The 6,356-nt window shown below is 42.5% G+C and overlaps 1 long non-coding RNA gene across 1 annotated transcript; it reads right to left on the reverse strand.

The window, feature by feature from the left end:
• Nucleotides 1-723: 723 nt before the first annotated feature.
• LOC140731475 (uncharacterized) lies at nt 724-2,314 on the reverse strand. Its single transcript, XR_012099849.1, has 2 exons — nt 2,186-2,314; nt 724-904 (listed from the first exon to the last, which is right to left on the reverse strand). It is a non-coding gene; the product is annotated as an uncharacterized lncRNA (long non-coding RNA).
• Nucleotides 2,315-6,356: the final 4,042 nt, after the last annotated feature.

A 6,356-nucleotide genomic window follows, 5' to 3' on the forward strand; every position in this document is an offset into this window, starting at 1 on the left:
AATAGAGGAATATGATTGCTGTATTCGGTGGCACAAACTTGATAAACTGAATGGCCTTTTTATATGGAAATATGGAAATCTCTTTCCATCACAGAGATTGAAATTGAGCTAGTTTGCTGTGGGCATCTGAGATCAGGATTGTGCATGTTGTAACCTGGCCAGCACAAATGACTGAGAGTGACTGGAGCCTCAATACTGGACACGTTTCCATGGTAGCGTCATGGTTAGCACAATGTTTTAAAGTACCAGCGACCTGGCTTCAATTTCTGCCGCAGCCTGTAAGAAGGTTGTGTGTTTTCCCCGTGACCACGTGGTTTTCCTCTGGGTCCTCTGGTTTCCTCCCACAGTCCAAAGACGTATAAATGGCAGGTTAATTGGTCATTGTAAATATTCTCGTGATTAGGCTAGGATTAAATTGGGGCTTACTGGACAGTGCAGCTCGAAGGGCTAGAAAGGCCTATTGTAACTAAATAAACTTTAAAAAACAGCAAAGAAGTACAAGAACTGATATTAGGGGTTCGCCTGTCCTTCTAGTGAATTTGGAGGAATTCTCAAAGGCTTTGATGGTGGCATTTTTGCAATGCTTTTACAAGTCTGCTGTAAGTAATCAGCTCTCAGGAACGTATAGAGGGACAAGGATCAATGCTGTACCATGGATAAGAAGCTTTGTGCCAACGCTGACGTCCTTCTCAATTAACCAAATGATGTACTGGCACAGTGGTCTAAAAGCCCAAAAATACCATATTTATTCCAATTATCCATTTCTCCTTTCACAAACAATAGAATATCTGCAGATGCTGGAAATCCGAGCAACACACACAAAATGCTGGAGGAACGCAGCAGGCCAGGCAGCATCCAGGAAAAGTGTACAGTTGATGTTTTCGGCTGAAACCCTTCGGCAAGTCTGGAGGAAAAAAGCAGAGGAGTAGATTTAAAAGGTGGGGGTGGAGAAACACAAGGTGATAGGTGAAACCTGGAGGAGGAAGGATGAAGTAAAGAGCTGGGAAGAAGGCCGCAGAAGAAAGAAAAGGGGGCAGGAGCACAGAGGGAGACGATGGGCAGGCAAGAAGATGTGAAAGGGGGAAAAGGGGATGGGGAATAGTGAAGGGGGAATGGGGTGGGAAGGCATTACTGGGGGTTTGAGAAATTGACGTTCATGCCATTAGGTTGGATATTACCCAAACAGAATATAAGGTGTTGTTCCTCCAACCTAAGTGTGGCCTCATCATGACAGTGAAGAGGATAGACATGGATAGACATATCGGAATGGGAAGGGGAAGTGGAATTAAAGTGGGTGGCCATTGGGAGATACCACTTTTTCTGGCGGATGGAGTGTAGATGCTCGGCAAAGCAGCCTCCCATCTATGTCAGGTCTCACCGACATACAGGAGGCCACACCAGTTTTTGGCCGGAAATGTCAACTGTATTTTTTATTTCCTAGATGCTGCCTGGCCTGCTGAGTTCCTCCAGAATTTTGTGTGCGTTGATCCATTTTTCCCTTTCCACGACTATTTTAACTCGAGAAGTTATTTTGTATAACAATATTTTTTATAATAGCTTGCCAAATGCCTTTTGAAAATCCAAATATGATACATATGCTCTATCCTGTTCAGCACAACCCCTGAAGATATGAATTAGCCTCTCAGAAAATCATGCTATGAATTCTTCAACACCCTGTTGCTGCTTCCTTAACAATGAATTCCATTACTTTCTTGACAACCAGTCCCAGGCCAGCCATCTTGTGGTTCTTTTTTCATCCTTCCTTCAGCAGTGATGTTACAGTTGTTACTTGCCAATCCAAGCAGAATGATTAAGAATCTGAAAAATTTTTGACTATCGGTCCCAATAAACCCAGTGGGGTAGAAATTCAACTCTAACTGGAGACGCTAAATATGCAGAACTGTCATGCATATACGTACATTGAACTCAACATGTTATTGATACTGAACTTCAGAGGCAGACTTTAACATGCCCACACAAATGCTTCATGCAATGAAGACTAAAATGCTGGAAATACCTAGCAGATAAGGCACCACATATGAAAAAAAAGAAACAGAGTTCATGTTTCAAACTACTTTTTAAAATTTTTATGTCAGATGACCAGCCGATATACCTACCCAAATATAACAACAAAGAACTCAATTCTACCCCAGAGAATAATGATTAATTCTGAAATACAACAGACCTCTATAGAGAAGCTGATTTGAAGGTGCCATTGATTCTTAATGAAAAACAACTCCTCGTATCAGCCATTCTTGTCATGTGCCTTTAAGCACTGAGCCTGCTGTTTTCTCCATTTCCATCTGTATGTGTTTGCACTGTGATCTTATTGGTCACCAGAATCACATGGTGTCCCTGCTTTCCAGCAATGTAATAGGGTAACAGAGATTCAATTTGGACATATAATCTTAACATGCACATAGAGTAGTGTCCTGTAAATGAACCTCCACCTCTTTGGATATACGTTTGTGGTATCTCGATGCATTCCTGGAGACGTTATAATTTTGTTGGAATAATTGTAAAAGAAACGATCTTGCCTGCAGTGCAGGAAGGTTCAGAGAGTGGTTCAAAGAAATGAATGCTAATACTTGCAGACAAAATCCTGGAGCTGCTGCCAAGATGTTTCAAATTTCTCAAAACCAAAACAGTTGTGAAATGATCATTAAAGGTGGTTTGGGAACCCTCAGCACCATTCATTAGAGATGATTAAACCACAGTTAAAAAGAAAGGAAATAGTTGCACTGTACAGCAATTTTCAGAATTAGATTGAACTGAAGTAGTTATTATTAAAAGAATGGATATAGTTATTATGATGAAGAGAACAATCGCAGATGCATACTGATTATCTGTCCACTGTTCCACACAGAGTAGTTGTGCCTACTTCCAATTAAAATCATGCCTTAAATACAGCGTCATACCCCATGGAAGCGCAGAGCTCCGCAGTGAGCGCTGCAAGGAAAGAATAGCTTTTGACTGCCCTATTTCAAAACGATTGCCTTTTCATCCTGACATACTGTACCTCTGAGAAAATCACCGTCACATGCCAGTTCTCCCTTTGTACATTTCAGAAGGCTGCTTTTTCGGGATGGACAATGTACCCTGCAAACTAATCCAAAATCAAACTTTTGAACATATTGCAGGTACTTGGAGGTGGGAAATATTCACTGCTGATAAGGATACCATAAGGTAGAGAACATGAAACACAGAAGACTACGGCAGAGAATATAATGGTGCGCTGAACTACTAACCTAGTCTAAGGTCAATCTCACACTTCCCTCCATTTTTTGATTATCCATGTGATCGAAGAGCGTAATCTAAAAGTTTCTTAAATGCACCCGATGTATCACCCTCTACCATCACCAGTAGCAGGGCATGGCACACATCCAGCACACTGTGTAAAGAACTTATCTCTGACATCCCCCATATACTTTCCTGCAATCACTTTAAAATTATGACCCTTGGTATTAGTCATTTCTGCCTTGGGAAAAAGTCCCTGGTTATCCACTTGATCTATGGCTCTTATCATCTTGTACAACTCTATCTCATTCCACCTCATCTAACCTATCCACATAAGGCATGCTCTCTAATCCAGGCAACAACCTGATAAATATCTTCTGCACTCTCCCTAAAGCTTCCATGTCCTTCATTGAAACATAGAAATGCTACAGCACAATATAGGCCCTTAGCCCACAATGCTGTGCTGAACTTGTGCTTACTTTAGAACTTACCTAAGGCTACCCATAGTCCTCTATTTTTCTGAGCTCCATATACCTGTCCAGGAGTCTCTTAAAAGACCCTATTGTATCCGCCTCCGCTACCATCGCTAGCAGCCCATTCCATGCACTCACCACTCTTTGTGTAAAAAACTTACCCCTGACATCTCCTCTGTACCTACCTCCAAGCACTTTAAAACTGTGCCCTCTCGTGTTAGCCAGTTCAGTTAGCCACTTCCTACAATGAGGTGACCAGTATCGAACACAATACTCCAATTATGGTCTAACCAGGGTTTTACAGAGCAGAAGTATTACTTCCTGGGTCTGGAACATTTCAGAATGTGGGAGGAAACCAGAGCATGTGTAGGAAACCCACATGGTCATCGGGAATGCACAAACTTCTTACAGACAGCGGCAGGAATTGAACCCAGATAGCTAGTGCTCTGAAGCATTACACTAACCACTATCCTACTGTAATGTCCTAAAAAAAGACATGAATACACAGTGCATCAAGGCAGAACAAGATAAAACAATAATAATGTAGAATAAAGTGTAATTACTACAGAGGATGTGCAGCTAAATGTTAAGATGCAAGATCATAACAAATGGATTGTGAAGTCAATAGTCCAACTTATCATACTAAGAATCTATTTATTAGTCTTAGAACAGCATTGTAGAAGTTGTCCTTGAGCCTGGTGATATGTGCTTTTAAGTTTTTGTATCTTCTGCCTGAGGGGAGGAGGAGGAAGAGAAAATGGGTGGGTGGGGTCTTTGAATGTGGGAATTTAAGTAGATAGTTCACCACCACATTCACAAAGGCAGTAAATGAGTGGGCAACAAATAATAGCCTGGCCACCAATGTCCAGATCTCAAAAATGAACATAAAATCACAGTAGAAACACCCAAAGATGCTGGAGGATCTCAGCAAGTCAGGCAGCATCTCTGGAGGGATGATCTGGATTGAGACTCTTCTTCAGGAAAGAAAGAGGGGGTGTAATCACTATGCAGGTGGAACAAGTTTGGGAAGGGGGTGATTAGAGGGTAAGGGTTGAGGTGGAAATGATGGAAGAAGTTGAAAGATGATAGGTGGAGGTAATAAATTGCTGAAGAAGATGGAATTTGATAGGCAGGGACAGTGCACCATGGATTAAAGGGAAGGAAGCGAGGAGGGAAACTGGAGGGAGGAATGTGTGGGGGATGGACAGATCGAGAAGGTGGGAGAGGGGAAAGAGGGAAAAGAGATATGGCAATGGGGGCTGGTGGGATAAGGAAAAATTAAGGATAGAGGGGACTGGTTAATGAAAACTAGAAAAATCTATATTCATGCTGTCAGGTTAGAAACTACCAAGATGGAGTATAGACTTTTAAGGGCAAGACACTTTACCTGAGGTCCATCAACTCAACCAAAAATGTCAGCTGTGACTTCCCGACATAGATACTGCCTGACCTGTTGAGCTTTTTTGTTTCCCTAGATTCTAGCATCGGCAATCTCTCAAGTTTCCTGATAAAGCCAGTCCTCGAGTTTGGTGGTACTGGTGCTCGCACTTGTTCTCAAGCGTTTGTATCTTCTACTTGACAAGGGTGGTGGGGTGGGGGGAAGAAGAGGGAATAACTACAGTGGGAAGGATACTTGATTATGTTGGCATCTTTCCCGAGGCAGGAGGAAGTGTAGACAATGCCAGCGGAGGGGAGACTGGTTTGTGTGATGGGCTGGGCTGCATTCACAACACCCCTGTTTCTGAAGGTGCAGAGGGGAAATGACCTAAGAGCACAATAGTTCACCAGTCAATGGAAAGCATAGGTTATAATTCTCTGACTGGCCCAGACTCAATCTGACACTTCTGTACTCAAAGTCTCTCACTTATTGACTCTGCTACCCATTCAACAGTGTGAACCTTCTGAGGAAATATTGACAAGAGCATGTGGATTGCAGAGGGCAGCTGAGTTCATTTGGATCCCATGACAGAGCTCCGATGAGTTCTGTTCCAAGTACTTCTCGATGTTGACAGATGTTAGAGATCTCCTCATTAAATCAATTAAGAGATCCTCATTTCAGCCCTGTTCATCATGACAACAAAACACACGCTGTAATCAGATTAGTGTTAAATATGCCAATACTGTAGTGTGTGCCTTCAGCATTGATTTGACAGACAAACAGAGGGTACTTGCAGCAGAAGGAGGAGGAGGACAGCCCATTGTAAGAAAGAGGGGGACAAGTGGGTAAAAGCAGACTTGCAGCCAGGAAGAATTAGTGCACCAGTCAGTCACAGGCGACTCTTTCAATTAACTTGTAATCTCATCCCCGTGTAATCAGCCCTGCACAAATTGTCAGCAAGTTATACACCAGTCCCTGCATTCATGGCCACTCAACCGTTATCATCACACCCAGCCATTCTTCTGTCTACATCTGCCTTCACTTTGCTCTTCTGAAAGGGATTCTTTGCTGTAAGGTGAGCCAATATGTTATGGTGAGATTTCTCCAAAATATGAGACGTGTATGCAGAACTAATATTTGTAAACTTTATGTTACATGTGACAGTCTTCTGTCCTCTCTGGCATCAGCAATGCAAACTGTTTCTTCCTCCAGGCATTGTGTGAGGGGGAGGAAGGTGGTACAGACGGCTGTTTGATGATAGATCTATC

Source organism: Hemitrygon akajei, chromosome 8, assembly GCF_048418815.1.
Source record: "Hemitrygon akajei chromosome 8, sHemAka1.3, whole genome shotgun sequence".
Classification (NCBI taxonomy): Eukaryota; Metazoa; Chordata; class Chondrichthyes; order Myliobatiformes; family Dasyatidae; genus Hemitrygon; species Hemitrygon akajei.